Source organism: Octopus bimaculoides, chromosome 5 (assembly GCF_001194135.2).
Source record: "Octopus bimaculoides isolate UCB-OBI-ISO-001 chromosome 5, ASM119413v2, whole genome shotgun sequence".
Lineage (NCBI taxonomy): Eukaryota > Metazoa > Mollusca > Cephalopoda > Octopoda > Octopodidae > Octopus > Octopus bimaculoides.
Window position 1 is genome coordinate 88,210,333 of NC_068985.1, and position 7,112 is coordinate 88,217,444.

A 7,112-nucleotide genomic window follows, 5' to 3' on the forward strand; every position below is an offset into this window, starting at 1 on the left:
TGGTGTTCCATGATTTGCTCCTTTAGAGTGGGCAAATCCCATTCCTATCGTTGCGTTTGATTGTTTCAAACTTCTTCATAGCTCCTTTGTATACTCTGATCCTTTCTTTATGGCTGTAACCTGAGAACTGCATGCGGTGGACGAAAAGTTGTATGTGTCTCTTTAATTCTGTAGGGTCGCACATGCAGGAGACATTCCGCATTACTCTGACGAGGTCTGCCATCAATATGTTGAACTTGGCATTGTCCGCAATAGCCGAGTTCCGGTGGATCAGGTATTTGGAGGCCATAGGTTTTGTATAGTGTGAATGGAGGATTCTGGTTTTATTGTTCTTAGTTTCTAGCCAGAGTTCAGTATCTAATACAGGTAATCTATGATTAGGGTGTTTAGTAGGGTAGTCTATCGTAACTTTAATACTCTGGTGGATGGAGTTAGCTATTTGCTGGATGCTCTCCATAGTCTTAGTTTCTATTTCTATTTCAGGGGTGCTCTCTTGTGGGGGTGTCTTTACCACTAAGTTGATATCATCGACATATCGAGAGTACACATTCACGAGTATGGAGTTCTGTGTCAGGCGTTCCTTAAGCCTTCTGTCCCACCATACCATGAAGAGATTGGCCACATCACCGGCGATACTAACACTCCATCTCTCTATAGGGGTCTTCCTAGCCATAGAGGTAATTGTGGGTGGTCTACCTCTTAGACGTCTACTAGGGCAGAAATCTCTAAGGTCGTATCTATCTAGATATACATCGTCATATGTCAATCTAAGTAGGAGGCCCAGGTCTTCAACACAGATTAAGATTAATGTAATATAAAGCTGAAGCAAATTAACACCAAATATACAGTGCGTGTGTTTTTATTGGCTAAACTGGCAATATGACCATCCCCAAGTACAACAACATCTGTTTCAACACACGATTTCACATCAAAAATCTTGCAAAACAGATATATAGAAAGAGAGAGAACGAAAGAGAGAGATAGAGAGTCAGAAAGAGACAGACATAGAGAAATCGACAGATGTAGAAGATGTATAAGTCCAGATGCGTATGTGTACACACATTATTACATGTGTGTGTGTATGTATTTATATGTGTTAATATTATCGCTAGTAGCATCTGCTAGCATCTATGAAGCAGAATAATTTAATTACTGTTGTACTTCAAATAAAGTTTTACTTAATAATCTATGAATGTGTTGCTTTTGCTTGATTAAAATGTTTAATTTGCGGAAAAATCGACACTGACAACTCCGAAAATCTGTCCAATATTCACCCGTATTTTGCTAAGCCTTTCCTTCGTGGATAAAAAATTGAAAGCATGTACCATCTTGTACTCGTTTCAATGCACCAAACTGATATATTCTTTTCCCTCTTTGTATAAGTGGCTATCGTTCATCTAAATGTATTCTTAATCAGATACAGCATAAATCTCAATAGCAACCATTGGTTCTCCTACAACAATTTGAAACCTGTAGGTTTAACAGTTCTCGACAAAAATGCTATATCCCTTCACTGATTGTACTACAGTATTTGGTCATTCTGATTCTCATGTTACTTGGTCTAGTTAAGATTTTTTTTAATGGTGAAATATAAGAATTTTCTCATCCCTACAATAATTTAACTCGGCAGATTGGGTTATGGCGAAATGTAATCCCTTACAGGTACAAATGAAAACCTGTTTCGATTTTCAAATGTCTTTATCTTATTGAAGAAGGACATAGTATAATTTATAGCATTTATCACTCGTTTGAATTTAAATATAAATACTAATTTTGGTTAGAATATCCACAACTAGTGTTATCATACAAGAATATATTGTATAATTTTTAGCATCATTCCGATATTACGGCTGATGTATTGATTAAAGATGGCTACTATTTCCTCAAATGCGCGTCTTCATTTTAAACAATGCATATATTTGAATATTGACGCAGACATTCAGGAATGATTTCAATGAAATTTTACAAAGTGCATAATGGCAGCCAGCATCACTTAGAAGGTAAAGTTTGCTTGCTACAGTATCGACAGGGGATGTTCTTTCTTCTCTTAAATGACGTCTCGTCATCTCTATTCTCTTTCGATATATCAGCGTTGTGAACGGAGAGTGAATAGAACGTATTAACAGTTTATAGTAAATAAAATGCGAGGATAACAATGGGGTAAATATTGGCGATGTGTATCACTATGAAGATGAAATTGAAAATAACAATGATGACGATGATGATGATCATCACGATCATGATGATGACGATGATGATCATGATGGTGGTGATGATGATGATGATGATGATGATGATGAAGATGATGATTCTAACAATGATGATTGTAGTGATAATGATGATGATGATGACGATGACTATGATGAAGAGTAGGAGAGGAGTAAGTGGACGACAACAGCCACGACGACAACGAAGAATATGAAGATGGCATTGATGGACGATGATGAGGTGGATGCGGATGCGGAGGTGGAGGAGTAGTGTGAGGTTGTGAATTATCTTCATATTAGAAAATAGTCTTTTTTGTCGAACGTTGCTTATTATGAAACGCGAAAAGCAAGTAGTATTTTTTAAAAATTAATATTACTACTGCTGTTCCTGCAGCGACGGCGATGACTACTATGATGTGATGATGATGATGATGATGATGATGATGATGATGATGAAAGCAACAGTAATGATCGTGGAATCGTTGATGACGTCCATGGTGGTGATGATAGTGTATTGTTAGAAAAATATGGTTATAATGCTGGTGGTGGTTGTTGTGTTGATGCTACGGGTGATGATGGTGATGATAATGACTTTAATGGCACTACTGCTGATGATGACGATGACAATGACGGCCACTACGATGACTACGATCATGATGATGATGACTTGGAAGTAAAGAACAGACGAGGAAACGCATAAGAGGAGCCAGGACAGAAGTGAATCAATGACTTTCTCCATGAAACTCTGACAGCTGTAATAGATTTGAATCTAATGATATAATCATCCATATCCAGAATTTACAACAACAAAACAGAATATAAAAAAAAAAACATAAGTGCAACAGAAAAAATATAATGCAGAAAATAAATAAATAAATAAATAAATTTGGCAGTCAAATCAAATATTCTACAACTGACAAAATTACTGAAATATTCCTGTTGATCTTACAGAGCTTAATTTAAACTTTATGGTTATTTTAAAAGAGAGATTTGTTTGTTCACGGTTGACTGACGATTTTCTATGAACATTTTCTGCATGGTTATTTTCATTTGTGGGTAACTGGTATCTATAGTTTTAAGCAGCTTTGGGTGATTACACACACAGCGTGCAAGATAATTGCTTTAATCTGCAAGCAACAAAAGACGTGTTCAATTTGCTTTTAGTGGTGCATTTTATAGGCAAAAATTAATTTATGCTTCATATTTTTCTTCTATTATTTACGTTTTTTATTTCCATTTCTGTGATAATATTTTAGAAGTAATTTCGAGTCAACGTTTATCGATAAACACATTTAAAGGTTATTCTGGAAGAATTATATCATGTGACAGTTCGCGTCTGGTTAGTATTAAATACACACTTAGAAAGACGTCAACAAAATCGGTGTGTAACAAAGTGTCTTTGGCGAATCAGTAAAAGATGTGTATCTAAGAAAAGCGAAGCATTTCCAGTTTCATAGCGATGGGTTCAATTCTTGCCTTCCCTTTGTGATGGAACCGAAACATGAAATAATTCTAGGATTAGATCATCAATATCTGTGTGAAATATGCAACAGATAAAAATATTTTTTTCTAAGATTTATCAAGGTATTAGTATATATTACATAAAGACTAACGCGTCCCTTACACCTATGAAGATGGTATAGATGTATAGATATATGTGTAGGTGTTCGTTTGAATGCGTGTGTATATTTATGTATATGTGTGTCTGTGCGTGTGTGTAAGTATGTATATATTACCAGGACCATATGCTCACACACAAACACTCACATTATACATTTCTGTGAAGAGTGCTTCTGTCCAATAAATTACATTCATTTGTCGCTTGGTCTAGATGTAATCAATCTTATCTTCAAAATAGATAATATATCCATTTTTTATAAAGGGGGTTATTTAAATTAACGACATGATTTTGTATATTATAAATGTTTTACTACCAAAATCATTAATTACCATTAGGCTCTTGTGAGTTTGTGGTTCCGTACTGTTTATTTTCAGAAACCATTCTGTAGAGAAGTGCTGCATGTGCGTTCACAGCAAATGACACTCGGGGTTTTTCCGAGTCCATCTCTCTGATCGTATTTGCAAATCATGAAATCGGAAGAAGTAAATGGGTTGCAGGAATATTATTACATAATTCTACATATTATGGTATATATTACGTAACATTGTATGAATTACATCACATTCTATGAGATGTGGAATAAAACATGTCGTCCGTTTAAGAAAACAAAAGCAATGTCAGTTTAAATTTTTCTTTCTTCGTTTAAATGGTGTCGTTTATTAATCATTCTGCGGGGATTATATTACACCTACCAGATCTTATTGAGTTATGCCGTGCTTCCATTAGTAGAAATAGAAGTGTTTTTGATTTTAGAATTCTACTCCAGCCAAGATCGTGCATCATCTTGACTTCTTTTTTTTTATATACATACATGCACAGGCTGGCACGCATACAAACACACACACACACACGCACACACACACACACATACGCACACATACAAACTCACACACACACACACACACACACACACACACACACATACACACACACGCATGTATGCATGTACAGAAAAGTATTTATACATTAAATATTGATCAGTGACAGCGAAATTATTTTGAGCACTTGATCAATCGGAAAATATGGGTTAACATTCTCTAATTGTTGATAAAGTTGCAAACAAATAAAATGCCTGTCATTAAAATTTAAAAAAAAATAAATGAAATATATAAATAATTAAACGGCAGTGTGATTGAAATTATATTTATGTCCAAATTTTCGTTAAAATTCACTTCAAAATATTGTTTCGAGATAATATTTTATTTAGAAATATTTGAAAAGATAATAATTATGAAGGAAGAAATATAATTGGTAATATTCGTATATACAATAATCTACAGAACTACGAGTTTTGGTAATTTATCAAGATGCATTTAGAAGCATATAGATTTCAGATAATCTTGAGATAGCTCTGTATTCTGCTGCCTATAGATAAATACAGTTGGAACGTATGTCGTCAGTGTATTATGGCAAAAACATAATGAATCACATCTAATGGAAGGCGGATTGCATTTAGCAACATACAATAAAGCACGTGCAAGCGCGCGCAAAGACATACTTAGAGTAAAAAGACTACGTCAAAATGTCTAAGAATCACATACTTATAAAATAGTAGTGATACCCATGAATGCATTTGGGCAGGCACACGATTTTCGATTATAGGTATGTGTGTTGCTGACAAAGAAGACATTGCAAATTTATGGAGAATTTATTTGTTAAAAATAACTTAATATATTCACATTAAGTAATACGTCGTATTCTTTGTAAAATAAAATAATAGTATTTCTAGGTCATTAAAGGAAAACAGAAAGTTTTCTTCGAAGAAAAGTACTGCTGTACTTACAAAATAGATTTCTCCCGACATTTTGTCTTTTTGTTCTTCTAGTACCAATTTCCGAGTCTTACATTGGATCGATATAACAGTTTTATGCATTTTAAATACATGTGTTTCCTAACAATGAAAAGTGTTCGTAGAATGTAAGAGCAAATTGATCGGAGAGAATTCCTCATTATTAAAAGCGTCACGTTTCTGGGAGTGACTTGAACATTTATACGTTTCTTCTTTTTTCCAAATAAATATAAATGAATTCAAGTTCTTTGACTTTGCAATAGCAGATAAGATATATATATTTACAAATGTCAGTATTTGTTCAAACGGTCAACAGACGTATTATTGAATTAAAATAACGTATTTCTCCAGAATTCAACCTGAGATGAATCTTAATTTTCAGTTGTATGTTGCAGATAATCAAAGAATTAAACATATCTTCTTAGTTTAATATGAACTGGAGAATGTTTCCAACGTTATATGATGCAATAACTTAGAATTTAGATAAGCAAAATAAAATTTAATTCTAATAAACTCCACTTACGCTGATTACAGTATGGTTTAAGATGTTATGATTAAACCAAATACAACAACGTTAACATGTTTCATGCTTTTACAAAACTGCATGACTTATAATGCGCCATATTCCAAATGAATATTGACAAAATTTCGTGGTATAACATTAATCATAATAACTAATGTTAGTTTTTTTGAATTGGTTTAATAACAACCCTACCTTAATTTGTTATACAAATATTAATTTGAATCTGTGATTGTCTAACAATGATGTATACTTTGGAAGAAAATGCTGTCTATCATAGTAACTGTAATATGCTGTTATGAATTTGTATAAAATCTCTGGAAAATCGGCACTTAATTATCTACTTGAATAAAAAAAAAATGAATTTCTCTCGCTGGCCAAGCGATTGTGCCATTTCACTTTGATAAGGAAAATACTAATGATAATTTCATTCGTTAACCACAAGTCATGCATTTTTTTTTATCTGGAGTACACTGAATTAAATGACATTTACTCTTGACTATTATTTTCTTTAATAATACCTGGATAGGTGACAAGCCAAGTGGTACTTGACAATTTTAATGTAATTAAATATTAGAAATATAATATTTTGCATGATAACCAACCGACACTTGGCCTTTTGTAATCGAGTATATTAATTACTTGAAACATTAAGAATGAATTCAATTTCGAATAAAGACAGCTCGGTCGCACATACTTAACGTATGTGTATTGTTCATACGCTAATGTGCTGCCGAATAACATCCTGGTAAAGCTCCGTAGATATCGTCGAGTTCCAAAGAACACTGAATGTTCTAGATAGGTGAGACTATTTGCTAGAGTTATACCAAAATGTTGCTATTGTAATAGTTCTCAGTATCGTTTACTCGATAGGGATACATTCTGGGACATATATGCAAAAGGCGTGACGTTTATTTGCAGCTGTGCAGGGGCTTCCCACATGCATTTCCCTGCAGAGAAGATTAAAGTCTTAAC